Consider the following 13,502-nt stretch of genomic DNA (forward strand, 5'->3'; position numbering starts at 1 on the left):
CTGACCAAGGAGGTGATTTTGCAAGCAAGGAACTAAGTGACTACTGCGTCGACCAAGGGATTGAGCAGCAGTTTACGAACGCCTATTCTCCTCAAGAGAACGGCATTGTGGAGCGTGCTAACGGCGTGGTTCTACCAAGGATCAGAGCGATGCTGATGGCTACACACATGCCCAACTCCTTGTGGGGAGAAGCCTTCCTGCATGTGGTGACGACGTTGAACTGGTTGCCCACCAAGCCCTTAAGATTGGTGTCCCCGCACCAGAAACCGTACGAATCGGATCCCATGCTGGATGATTTGCGTACTTGGGGCTGTCTAGCACACGTGCGTGTTCCCCCTGAGTCAAGACAAGCGAAAGAAAAGCTGGAAGCAAGGGCAAGACTGTGCTTACTACTGGGTTATAGCGAATCGACCCTAGGCTACAAGTTCATTGACCTGGTGACAGCTCAATTGGTGACAGCTCGTAGTGGGAATGTGAAGTTCCATGAAGAGTTCACGACCGATGGCATCTACATGAATCATCTATTAGAGAATGCATTCTTTGATTGTGATCATACTCTACTCGAGACTGTACCTGTGGCGCGCATCAAGACCAACATGGAGACGTACCTTCCAGGTTGGAGTGACGGCATCTCTAGTGCGGAGAAGCCACTTGAGGCGGTACCACCTGCTGACGAACCTGCAGAAACTGAGTCAAGTTCGAGTGGGAGTTTGTCAATCGTTGACGCACCTGTGAGCAAGGACAGTGCGGAGACGGCTGGTGTTGCAGCACCAGCCGTGTTGCAGGATCCTGCTGAAGAAACCAAGGAAGGTTTGGAAGTGAGGAAGCGCAAGAGACGCAGAACAAAGAAGAAACCTGCAATGGTAGAGAAGGAGACAAGTGGCTTCGAGATTCAACCTCCCCCTGCCTAAAGCGACCAAGAAGGAAGCAGAAGGCGAACGTTCGATTGTCGGATTACGTGGTAGACCTAGTGCAGGCTATGACTACGGATGTGCAGATTCCGACGACGTACAAACAAGCACGTGCAAGCAAGTACTGGCAGCAGTGGAGAGCTGCAATGTTGGTAGAACTTCAATCGTTGAAGGGTCACAAGATCTGGAAACTTGTACCCCGCAAAGATGCCAAGAAAGTGAAGGCGATAACGTGTAGGTGGGTCTTTGCTGTGAAGCGAGATGAGCGTGGACGAATCAAACGATTCAAAGCGCGACTAGTGATCCATGGATTCAAACAACAACTTGGTATTAACTACTCTGAGACCTATGCACCTGTGATCCGGTTCGAAACCATACGTGCGGCTATCTACTACGCTGTACAAAGAGGTTGGGAGGTGTTGCAATTTGACGTGAAGATGGCTTTTCTTTATGGAGACTTGGACGAGACTATCTTCATGGAACAGCCTCCTGGCTTCCAGGTGGATGGACCTGGATCCATTTGCAGATTGTTGAAGAGCCTGTACGGACTGAAGCAAGCACCAAACGTTTGGAATCGCACGCTTCATGCGAAGCTTGTTGCGATGGGCTTTACTAGGACGGACTCTGACTACGGCCTATATGCATTGAGGAAGGATGGTGAAGTCAAGTTGCTACTGACTGTTTACGTGGACGATCTACTGCTGATGGGTTCACGTGACCTGTGTGCCACAATCGCTGCCTCACTGCAAGAGACATTCGAGCTCACGACGATGGGCACAGTCAAATATCTCTTAGGCGTCGAGATCCTGATTGACCGGCCGCGCCGGCCAATAGTGTACTGCCAGAATCAGTACGTACTGGAGGTGTTGAAGCGTTTTTATATGGAGAACTGTAATGGCTGCGCTACACCAGAAGCTACAACGCCCTCGAAGACAGACGTGCCTGCTTCGAAGGAGTATCTTCCCTACAGAGAACTAATGGGTGCTCTCCTGTACCTCGTTAGTGCATCGAGACCTGACATAGCTCATGCTACCCGACACCTGGGCAAGTATCTAGCGAGCTATGATCATATGCATTTTGCACAAGCCAAGAGGGTGCTGCGCTACCTGAAGGCTACATGTGACTACGGACTAGTGATGAATGTGAAGCTACAGACTGATGTGCAAGTTAGTGGCTACTCCGATGCTGATTATGCGAACGACCCTGTGGATCGACGGAGTATCAGTGGCTACATTATTATGCTGGACGACAACGTCATCTCCTACGCATCTCGAAAGCAATAGATCAACGCACTCAGTACCTGTGAAGCGGATTACGTAGCAATGGCAGAAGCGACCAAGGACTTGTTGTGGCTTGCTGGCCTATGCAAGGAGTTGAGCTGGAAGCATCCAGTACCTTAACTACTGGGAGACAATCAAGGAGCCATTGTTCTAACTGCGAAACCTGGCAAACACTCGATATCGAAACATATCGATAACAAGTACCACATGATCAGACGCCACGTGGAGTTGAAGCAACTTACAACCCAACACATCGGAACTGATGATATGGTGGCCGATATCATGACAAAGGCACTTGCAGTGGTGAAGTTCACACACTTTCGCAAGGCTATGAAAGTCTTACCTATTGTGTCGAGCGACGACAACGTATCCGAGGACATGGCTACACCTACGACTACTGCTACTGCGTTGACTACTGCTGTTGATGCGGAGGCTGTACCTAAGCGACATTGATGAAGACGAGGGCGATCGAGTGGGAGTGCTGTTACTGAGTGGACTGCTATTGTTTTTTGAGCTGTGACTACGCTACTACTAGGACTATGGCGGCAACAAGGATGCGCGTGTGTGATCGCGTCAAAAACTCCAAGTGCGTCGCCGAGATCAAGTGGGAGTGGGAGCTGCAAACTTACCTGTGTGTCGAGCGCCAGTGCATTGCAGTCTGCCAGTGTCCGGTGCCCCCATCTACGAGCCACCGTCCACTGCCAGTGTCTGCAAAGACACATCCCAAGGACACTCATGCGCCTGGCAGTGCAGCTTGCGGCTGCACTATAACCGGCTACACTGAGTACACATGCGTGCAATGGCGAAGGACTATACCAAGGACTGTATGCACAAGGACATCGTTGGCTGTGCGCTGCCAAGATGGTGTACTCAAACGAGAGTGCATTTATCTAGAGTTTAGTATTGACTTATGTGCTATTTGTATACTAATCTACTTTTGCGGTACAGCGGTGTTCTGGCGGAGGCTGCTCCACACTTTGCGTTTTGACGCCTGCCGCTCACCAGAGAGCAGCAGAGAAGAGCAGCCTCGCCAGACACCGCAGTCCTGTCGCGGCCTTTTGCCCGGCACTTACGTGTTTACGTTACTTCCTGATTAGTTTCTCTAAAGTTGACATTTAAGTGTATTTACATTTAAATGGCTCCTACTCTTAAAAGCGATCGACACATGGAGAACAATCCCCCCGTGACGAATCCTACGTCACCACTAACCGGCTCCAGAATACAAAGCCTTTCGTTCGAGGCCTCCATGTGCACGTGCACGACAGGTTAGGCTACGTTTGCGAAGTGATCCAATGGGATGTCATAGAAACGTCCTGGTTGGGACAGAATAGCTCGAAGCCACTGTAAATCGTCAAGCGCACTAGTCGTTAGCTAACACATCTTCGGACGACGAAAGATCGTAGCCATGCCTTGAAAAAAGCTCAGCTGGAGGGCAGCAAGTCAGAATGTGACGTAGATATCCTAATAGCTGCAGTAAGGATGGTTTACTTGCAGAGTCAGCAGTAATAAGCTGGCACACACGTAGCTGAGCCTTCAAGAGTATCTCGAACGGAATGGAAACCTTACCGGTTAGAGTACCCCCACTTGAGTCCTAATGCGCGAATGGAGTCACTCCAGGCCGTGAACTTGCGTTGATTGCTTGCGGCTGGGCCAAGGACAGTGGCCATCGCTCTGCGTAAAGCGAGAACGGCGACGAAACACCGCACGCCTTCGTCGACCTCCGTGCATGTATGGTCATCGCACCAAAACAACCCGACGAGCGGAGACTCGAGGCGGAAGTTAGGAAGCCCTTTCTCATACAAACCGCTGCTAAGCTCACCAGGGATAAAGTATGAAGCGGGCGAGCTACACCAGCCGAACCCACACACACTATCGATGATAAGGAGACCGTCGATCACAAACGCAAACATGGGCGTGATCCAGATATCCATATAATTTCTTGCATTCACCGTGCTATGGCAGGTGCTGGAGGCCAGGATTATTTACATGGAACTGTACACGATTAAGGTCAGGATTAATCCTGGACGTCAAATCATATCTTATTTCAGTAGACATATGGCGAAGATACGGGAAGATTTGTTGAGGACGAGTAAGATATCTAACGTGTGGCTGTCCTTCTTCCAGGATTAATCATGTACGTTTCAGGATTAAATCATGTTTTAAAAATATATACAGTAATGTTAGTAGCTTTTTACAGGATTAATCCTGGGATTTCCATGAATAAAATCCTGGAAAGATCTCTTAAAGGCTATTATCTCGTCGATCGCATTGAGTTACGTGCATGACAGGCTCAAACTACTTGTTTCTGCGTTGGCCCACCTGTTCTTCTTCTTGGGTTTGCTGCATATCTTCATGTTGAGCAACAGCAGGGCGCTTTTCCTCAGTGTCATCTTGTTCAGCAGTGCCCGATGGATGTATGGGCAGCAGATGACCTTTCAGCATGTAGTAGAAAAGCTCGAAACGACGCTCCGTGGGAGACGCAACGCTAATATCCACAGGGTGTGCAGTAGAGACTTGCCTAATGAACATCCAGCAGACGTAAACGCCGCAGCTGAAACCATCAAACTGGATGGGCTTGTTTTGAGGGATCACGTCGTACTCGGTAAGTCCACCAATCTTGAGGCTGTTAGCAACAGCGTTGGCAGCTTTAATGTACGGACGTTGGTGTAGCGGGTCGTAGTAGTAGATCCGCTTTGCATGAACTTTCACAACAACGCAACACCAATGAAAACTGGAAAAATTCAACGGGAGCAGTACCGTATCGACGCCGTCTTCACGGGCCATCTTTATAAGTCGTCCACGTGTGTTGTGGTCAACCACAGGCTCTTCGGTACGCGTTCTCTTGGATCTTGCTACTGCTGACTGAAAGCCTGCAAATCTGCACGAAGAATAATCCTCGCAGAGCCGAATGCACAAAGCCCTTATCGAGGCATCTGTTAGCCATGTTGGAGGGGAAACTCTGTAGAGCAACGCATACTGGAAATCAGATAGGTTCGGAAGGCCCTCGATTCTCTTCTTTGGGCAGGTGGACAGGATTTCGTCGGCATCTGAGGTCGCAATTGCGTGGTACTCAGCCGGAAGTGAAGAACATCCTTCTTGTACGAGCCACTTATGCGTATTCAGTCCAAGTTTCACCAATTGCATAAGATTATGCACTCTCTTGAAGGTTTCAATTTGAGCTCGCGAAAAATTGCCCACATCTTTTATCCAAATCGTCTCAATGGATCCTTGAAGTTGAATAGATCCGGTGTCTTGGCTGTTTTGAGAATCATCTATGGATATGGCATGGTTTGCTGTGTTCGACACCGGAAGGAGCTTCATACAAGCATCCAATAGCTTCTCCGGGAGAATGTAGAACGGGTCCTGGATGAGAACCGGATTTTTCAGGATTTTGAGCTTAGGCTTTTTGTTTTCGGCCTCGCCGTGTTTCATAAGTACCCCAGACAAACGCCTTTGTGTCTCCATCAACCCCGGTTGCTCACGGTCCAGAGAGTTAATTAAAGCGCTCAAAGTTACCTCTCCTGCGACCTTCCGCCCTGCTTCCGAGGCCTCATACCACTTTCGACCTTTTTTTTCGCCGGCGCTGGTCGATTTCTTCTGTTTTTGAGGTCGACCCACCTTTTTGGCCTTGGGATTGAGCCGAATCTTCACCTTTCCACTCGATTCGTATGCTTCTTCACCTTCGCTCGAGCTAATGTTGAACTCTGCCTGGATGGCATCTTCTGTGAAATTACGTACAGGGATCTGTTTTTCTGCATCCTCTTCGTCTCCATCACCGCACTGTTCATCGCCTTGCCATTCACCCCCACCTTCCGAATTACTCATCGGTACACTTTTCCGCTGGCGCACGTTTCTCCACTGGTCTAAAACGAACCGAAGCATTTCCTCAAACTCCACTTCGCTCTCTATATCCGCCATTTCATTAGCGATAAGGTGAGTGGCCTTCACCGCTTCGCGATATCGTTCTGAGTGCGTCCTCAGTTTGTTTTTGGTCGATCCACGTTCTGTATTAGTAAACTTTTCATAACTGAACTGTTTAAGCTTATTCAAATGGCGCGACGAACAGGTCCACCTAGACGTTCGTCCACAAACCATGAGAACATAATGCAAATATGCAGTATAAGTATAAGTACAAAAGATGAGTAAAACTATCAAAATCATGGAAAAATCCTGGATTTCCCAAAAATAATCATGGGAAATCATGAATCATCACTACTTTACCTTTCATCGATACGACACCAAGGGATAACTGGACCGATAACATTCGTGTGCTTGTGGTATGCGATGGCATGGCAACACGGAAGGCACATCGACATGGAGAAATCGCAATCACATCTCCAATCATCAATCCGCAGATTGTGCTCCGAGAAAACTCCTCCAACGACCACGTGATCAGCATCGTCGGGATCAACAGTGAAACTGTACACTGCCGCCTTTGACAACGCGGTGGCGTACTGGTGTTCAATTTGTTGCGCCACAAAGTGAGTTGTAAATCGTAGCACGTTGTTCATCTCCTCGTCGTAATTGCTGTTAACAAACTGTCCAATTCGGGACAATCTGTACTTGTACTCGTTTTCAATCCGGCGATCGTAAGCAATCAGAGCCTTTACACAGCCTGCCATACTCATACTTCCATCGACCGCGTCCTTCAGTTTTCCAAAGTAATTCTCCAGACGATTGTTAGTGTGATTCTTGAAGTGAGGCAGTTTCGATCGTAGATAGTAAACCCATCCATCTTGACAGGAATCCCAATTTTTCTGAAAATAATCAAAAATTCCAACCAGACCAATGCGCTGACAGAGTCCTTTCAACGACTCGTGTGCAGTCTTGTACTGTTCTTCACAAACCGCGTATACCATCTTGTGAATAGCACCGTCGATCGGACTTGCATCTTCGCTAGAAACTTTTCCAAATTCTGGCCTCGCTCGCATCTCGTTAAGGTATTTAATCACATGAAAGTGACAAATGAGAATTCGCGCCTTGGGAAAATTTAATTCTAGAGCCCGAATTTCGCTCATATCCTTGTCGACGACAAGGACTCGAAGCATGCTAATTCGCGTAGGATGAGACCTTTTAAAATGGTCTATGGCCCTCTCCATGTGCCAGTCTCCATTGGCTTCGATTAAGGACTGCTGCACCACTGCCCCCTCTCCAAATTCATTCATAGCCATGAACGTAAGAAGCTGGTAATTGTATCTAGAAATAATATATAGAAAAATCCTGGTTAATCATGTAAAAATCTTGGACAATACACTAGTGCAATACCGCTTGGTCTTGTGACTGCAATCAACAAGCAGAACTTCGCTGAACCGACTGTAAATACGGCGCATATGTGCTGAAACAAGAGATATCACACCGGTCTCACCAGCATCCGTTTCAGACACTGAACAGACATTTTCTGAGTCTGCAGATGCAAATATCGCAATCTCCCGAGCAGTTGCGTCGTTATCGTTCAAACTGGAAATGCTAGAGCCGTGGTCACGAACCAAGTTGTCGACGTCTACCTGGATCACGTTCTGATCGTGTTCAGGTAGATAATCGTAGATCTTCGAACGTTTTGCGCCCACAGATAGCATTCCTTGCACTCGAGCGTCTACGAGTGGATCTGCGATGCCTTGAGATGCTGGATAAGTAGCAAAAGCAGCCGGTGACACTCTATGGTTGTGCACGAAGGTTCCGTTTTTCAGTTGGAGCTCACCACGTGATAAATTCCACTGGATTATGAACCGGAAAGGACAGTCAGTCAAGCGTATGTGCTGCCGCGGGTCTGCTTCCTTCACTGCGTGATTTCCGCTTCTTCCAGCCATGAGTGCAGATATATGCTCGTTGGTAGAGGTCAAATTGCTCTGGTACCAACTGCGAATCGTCTCCTCTCTTTCTTGTCTTCTTTAGGCGCTTGTTCCTCTCTGCTCTTGACATTGTCTCCTTTACTGGTAACACTTGCATCGTTCTCTGGCAGTAATCGGCAAAGTAGGTTTGCCATGCCTCCCAGCTTGTGTGCCAATTCACCGGCGCTTCAACAGGTACAAGAGCCAATTCTGCAGTAAATCCCCCATCATCCTCTTCCTCTCCACCATCCGATTCTGAACCACGCCCTGATTTTACATCCTCCACGTCGGGATAGTCACTTTCACGGTCGTTTCCAGGGATGGCGGGACCACCACCGGTTTCCAGCGGATTGCCTTCTTCGTTACTAGGCGCTTCCGCAGCTTCAGACACTCCAGACACTCCAGCTTCTTGAGTATCATTAAGCCCAGGACCTCGAAGTCGCGGAGAGAGACCCCTGTTGCCTCCACGCGCGCCCCGGGCGCTTACATCGCTTCCACCGACGCTACGCGTCATCTTATCGGGAAGCGGTAGAAACGCGAATGAGAAAAATCCGAAGTTATGCATTTCGGAAATAGGCGAATCGGGGTTTTATTTTACTTTCAATCATGGACTGATCCATGATTGGAATCCTGTACATGTACTAATCCATGTAAATAATCATGGCCTCCAACAGGCGCGATAAAAAAAAGCTACTACTTCAAAGTAATATCTTTATGTTACCAAATAATCTTGAAAGACACTACGTTATCTTCTTGTACTCCGGAGTAATTTAAAAGCAATCCTTCTACCAATGTTGGCCTGGGGACGCCCGGACTGCTGTGATTCATCAAGCGCACCGGCCCCCTAAGGCTTAGCACTGCTATGAAGATGCTCAGCTAGTAAATGTACAGTATTTGACTCTTTAAATGGTCTTAGAGGCAGATAGTTTGTGTCTCGTCGAGCAGCATTTGCTCAAACATTACCATGATGTCGTCGACGTCTCCCTCATCTGCCTTGGCGAGTACCTTCACGAATGCGCTCCCACGCGGGTCAGTCTCCGACGTCAAGTCAAATCCAACAGGCATCAACCTCGTGTAGGTCTCCAGGACCAAAGCATTGCCCTCGGACGCATCGGTTGCCCTTCGAAGAACATACCACGCAGTTTCATCCGTATAGAGGTCTTTGAAGTCGCCCTGCCCTTCAGTAAGGGCACGACTCACAAATACAACTCGTTCAGCCTCGACGTATCTCCTTACCACAATGTGGATGACTAAAGTGGCACTTTCGCCCAATTCTTGTGAAAAGTCCAAGTGGTATTTGAAGGCTCGCGTACTCTCGGGGTCAGCGATGTCGTTGTCGTAGACGTCTTCGCTTGATTTCGTCAGTAGCGCATCCGATAACGCGTGGAATGTCTCCTGGAAGCCAAAAGGAACGATAGTCGCATGCGCACTCTCAAGGAACGTCATGTCATGATTCCAGTCCCAAACCATCTCGACCTGCATCGGTAGTGACGATACTTTGAAATCAACACCGGCGATAACCTCTTTTGTCACAGCGTGCAGCGAGTTGAGCTCGTTCATGAGCATCTTGAACACTATTGCGATGTTTGACGAAGGGACCGCTAGCGAGTTCACCGGCCTTTGGACCGCGCGCTGTTGAAGTATGTCGCTCATGCTTCGAATCAGTTGAGACTGTTCAGCGACACGAGCTCTCAGCTTTTGATCGCGGCCTCAGATTCGAGTCTGCGTTCCTTCTGGCGGACGGCAGCAGCTCGCCACGCAGATACCGCGAGGTCGCTTGCTGCCGCTGCATTAGCATGCGCTTGAGCGTCCTGGAGTTGATTCAACACTGCAGACAGCTCGGCCACTCGAGTCCTCAACATCACCCGTTCTGACTTCATTTCTGCAAGTACCGATTCTGTCGCTTGGCAGTCTGCTCGGTACGAATCTTGCATCGTCGCTCAGTCGACTTGTTCTCTACTACATAGTTGCTGAAAGGACTTGGAGCAGGGCCGGACCTACCGCTTTGGACCGGGTTGCATGAGTCATCGCTGACTGGACAGGTCGATATTGAGGATGGCGAGGCGTCCTTGGGGCCTAGAGTTCCCAAGTTGCGATCCTCGACGAAATCGTTCGACGAGCTAAACTCCGTGAGAAACTGTGTCAGCGCCGCTAGTGACGCATCCATTTGCCACTCGAATGTCGTCGCACTCCCTTCCCGTGTACAATGTAAAGGTTTGCTGGTGTATTGGGAAATGTATTACTATTATTAATAGCACGTCAGAGAATCGTATGAATATCCAGACATTGGCTCTTTCATGCAGTGCATAAAGGCAGCGTGAGCAATTACCATAATGTCAAATGCTCACGGCTCCGAACAAGTGATCATACTGAAATAATACAAAGGCTCTCTAAACAAAATAAATTGATAAATAATTTACTGCGTGAAGTCCTCACATCAAATTATAAAACGTGATCCCACGTTAACTCAGCTCATTTTTTTAAGGTTATTTTGAGGAAGTTTTCTTCTATCTCGAAGATATGCCTGTTCATGCGAGGACCGTCCACGAAGTTATGGTGAGGATTCATAGAGTGAAAATACTGGTCGACATGTAGTATTGTGCTTAAGTTATTAAGTATTTGATCACTCGCTTAAATACAATCATTAACTCGTCGTTGCCTTTCCCATAGCATTGTGGCTGTACAGACAACGACGGTGTATTATCGGAACCCGGTCCAAGAGAGTCTCAAACTAAATTATCCATATGTACAGTCGTGCACCTCCAATTCGACACCGGTATCAGTCGATACCCTGCTAGATTTTATGATTACGCGAATCGGATGCGCAATTACCTTTGCCCATCACCACCCTAGCAATTAACCTCCTCGCGAAGGGATGACACGCCGCATCGATCTGATTTTAAATTTTGGATCGGACGTCTTCATACAAACACACACTTTGATTTTTACCGCCAAAGACAATGGGACATCGCCCTTCCTCCTACATGTCCCACAAAAGCAGTCTTCAGATCCTGCATGCTCTCACTCCGAACTTGCTCGTTGGGCAAGTGTTCGGTTAAGTACGAAGAACGTAACCGGGCTTTTCCGAACCGGAGCGAACGGCGAATCCGAACCATTCACCGATTCGCCGCCCAGAGCTCAGAGCACCGGACGACCAAGTAGCGCAGAGCTACCGAGAAGAAGCAACCAGGTTGCCAGGAAATTTTTCATGCGCGTTATCGCCTCTGCTCCCACTGCTCCGTCGCGGAACCCGCCGCAGGCGTCGTATTCGTCCCTCGGATGGAGAACAGTGCGCTTGGAGGCTCCGGATGAGCTGACGGGCCGCTGGGATGGACCCGTGTACGCAACGATTGGTCGTGATCCGGTTCTGCGGGAGTCTGCATCCAGCCCATTCTTCGACGATGCTGACGGATTGAAGCGGCCTGCCTGGCAGGCCACCCTCACGTTTCTGCTGCCTGGTCAGCACCGATCTGACGTCGACCCCGCGCTCCAGGAGCACGTTGACGTGGAGTATTGGATCCCACACTGGCGACGGACGCACCCGTCCCATGATTTGTCGGAGGAGCTCCTGGAGCGCCCCCTTCTTTCAGTCTTTCGGTTCCTACGGTTTTCTCAGCTCTTCGTGGTCTCAACTGATTGTGACACCAAGTTCGTTCGTCACACCTCCGAGGTGTACTTATGTGGTCAAGTCCTCTCCTACGTTCGATCTTCGACCATCGTTTTGGTGGATGACATCAACCTTGTGCTGGATCCGTGATGCAGTTACTTGTGTATGGTGGGCGTGCGCGGCCCTGCGGACGCGCCCCGTCAAGTGGTAGCCGTGCCATTGAATGACATGCGCAGCCAAACCATCTCACGTGAAGAATTCCTGCTGGGCTTTGGACATGGTGCACGAGTCACATCACCACTGCCTGACTTTACGACTGCCTGGCAGTTGCTCACTACGTCACCGCCGGTCGGACCGGCGGGTGTACGATCTGCACTAACGAGTTTATTCAAGGCACCTGCTGCTACGGGTGGTGTCTTGGTCGACATTGGTGGCCAGGCCATCTCGTACGTTACCCCTAGTGGGGCTAAGACTTCAGTGGTTCCCGCTACGTTTGCCTGGCGATGCGTGGCTACCCCGACGTTCGACGATAACGCCTCCGTGGATTTGGATCGATTACATGAGTCGTCAAACGACAATGGCCTTCCCTTGCTTACGCTCGAGGATACGATCCTCACTCCCTGCGACCTGTTCTCTACCGTACGCGCGGTGGACCCACCAGCGGCACCTGGTGCCAGCGCAGCCACGAGTGCTCCACAACGCGGGCCGGACCAGTCTACGGCCCACACGTTCTTGCACCGCCTATTACAGGAACAACGCGACGCCAATGCTGCCTTTCGTTCCCAGATGGAGACCATGACAGCCACGCTGGCATCGTTACAGCAGCAAGTGGCCCAACCCGCAACTTTGCCTCCGCCGCCCCAGGGGCGCGCGGACCCTATGGCTAATTCGGTCCCAAGAGACACCACTCAACTTCGCATCGTTGAGCAGCAAGTAGGTCGTCATCAGTGACCGCGTCACGAGCTCGACGAGGAGCCACGGTCACCGGGAGGCTACCTGCAAGCACATGGGCAGGCGGAGCCGGATCAACGTGGGCGTGCACGAGGTCGTTCCCGTTCACCGGCCCCACGCCGCCTCCGACGCTCTTGTTCCCCGCATCAGGCGCGTCGATCTCGATCTGGTAGCCCACAGTCCCGACTAATGCACTCTCGTTTTCGTTCACGATTACGCTCCGAGCGACCTCACCGCAGGTCCGGTGCCAGGCACCGTCACTCTCGCTCCCGTCACCACCGGTCGCGCTCGCGGCGTCGTTCGCGGTCCCGTGACCGATCGCGGTCGCCGGATGCGATGGCCCAGGGCCACCTGCCGGTTGGCAACAATTTGTTTCGACCATCGACCAGCGAGGTTGCGGTACATCGTGCAGCTCGGATGGGTCCGCGCCCCCCGCTTCGGTCAGCAGGTACGGATGAGTTATACAGGCGTTTCATTAACATGCCGTGGCACGATCGAGTCTGCGCCATCCATCGTCAAGAGTGTTTTCGAGGGCAGTACCGGGTCACCAAAGTGACCGCCAAGATGTTGTTCTCGGTGGACTTCTTTAGCCGTCCATTCGACCACTTCTTGTCCTCGGAGGACCCCGGGGGCTACCGTCAAGACAGAACAGTGGTTCACGAGGATTCTCAGTGGGGCGGCTCTGAGCCGGCTCCAGCCGTAACGATCCGCCGGGCGGACCAATTGCACCAGGTGCTTCATGTTCTTCAGGAGGCAGCGGCGGAATGGTATCCTTCCGAGGTGGCTGCCGTTTTCCGTACGGTGCATGGCGACGCCGTTCAGAACGTGTCCCTTGCGGCTCCCAGAGAGCTACTCAACGCCATGTGCAACCTGTATCAAGCGGTTTTCTCCAACCTGTACGACGAACCTTTCTTCACGAGACAGA

This window comes from Phytophthora infestans, genomic scaffold (assembly GCF_000142945.1).
Source record: "Phytophthora infestans T30-4 supercont1.64 genomic scaffold, whole genome shotgun sequence".
In the NCBI taxonomy this organism is placed as follows: Eukaryota; Oomycota; class Peronosporomycetes; order Peronosporales; family Peronosporaceae; genus Phytophthora; species Phytophthora infestans.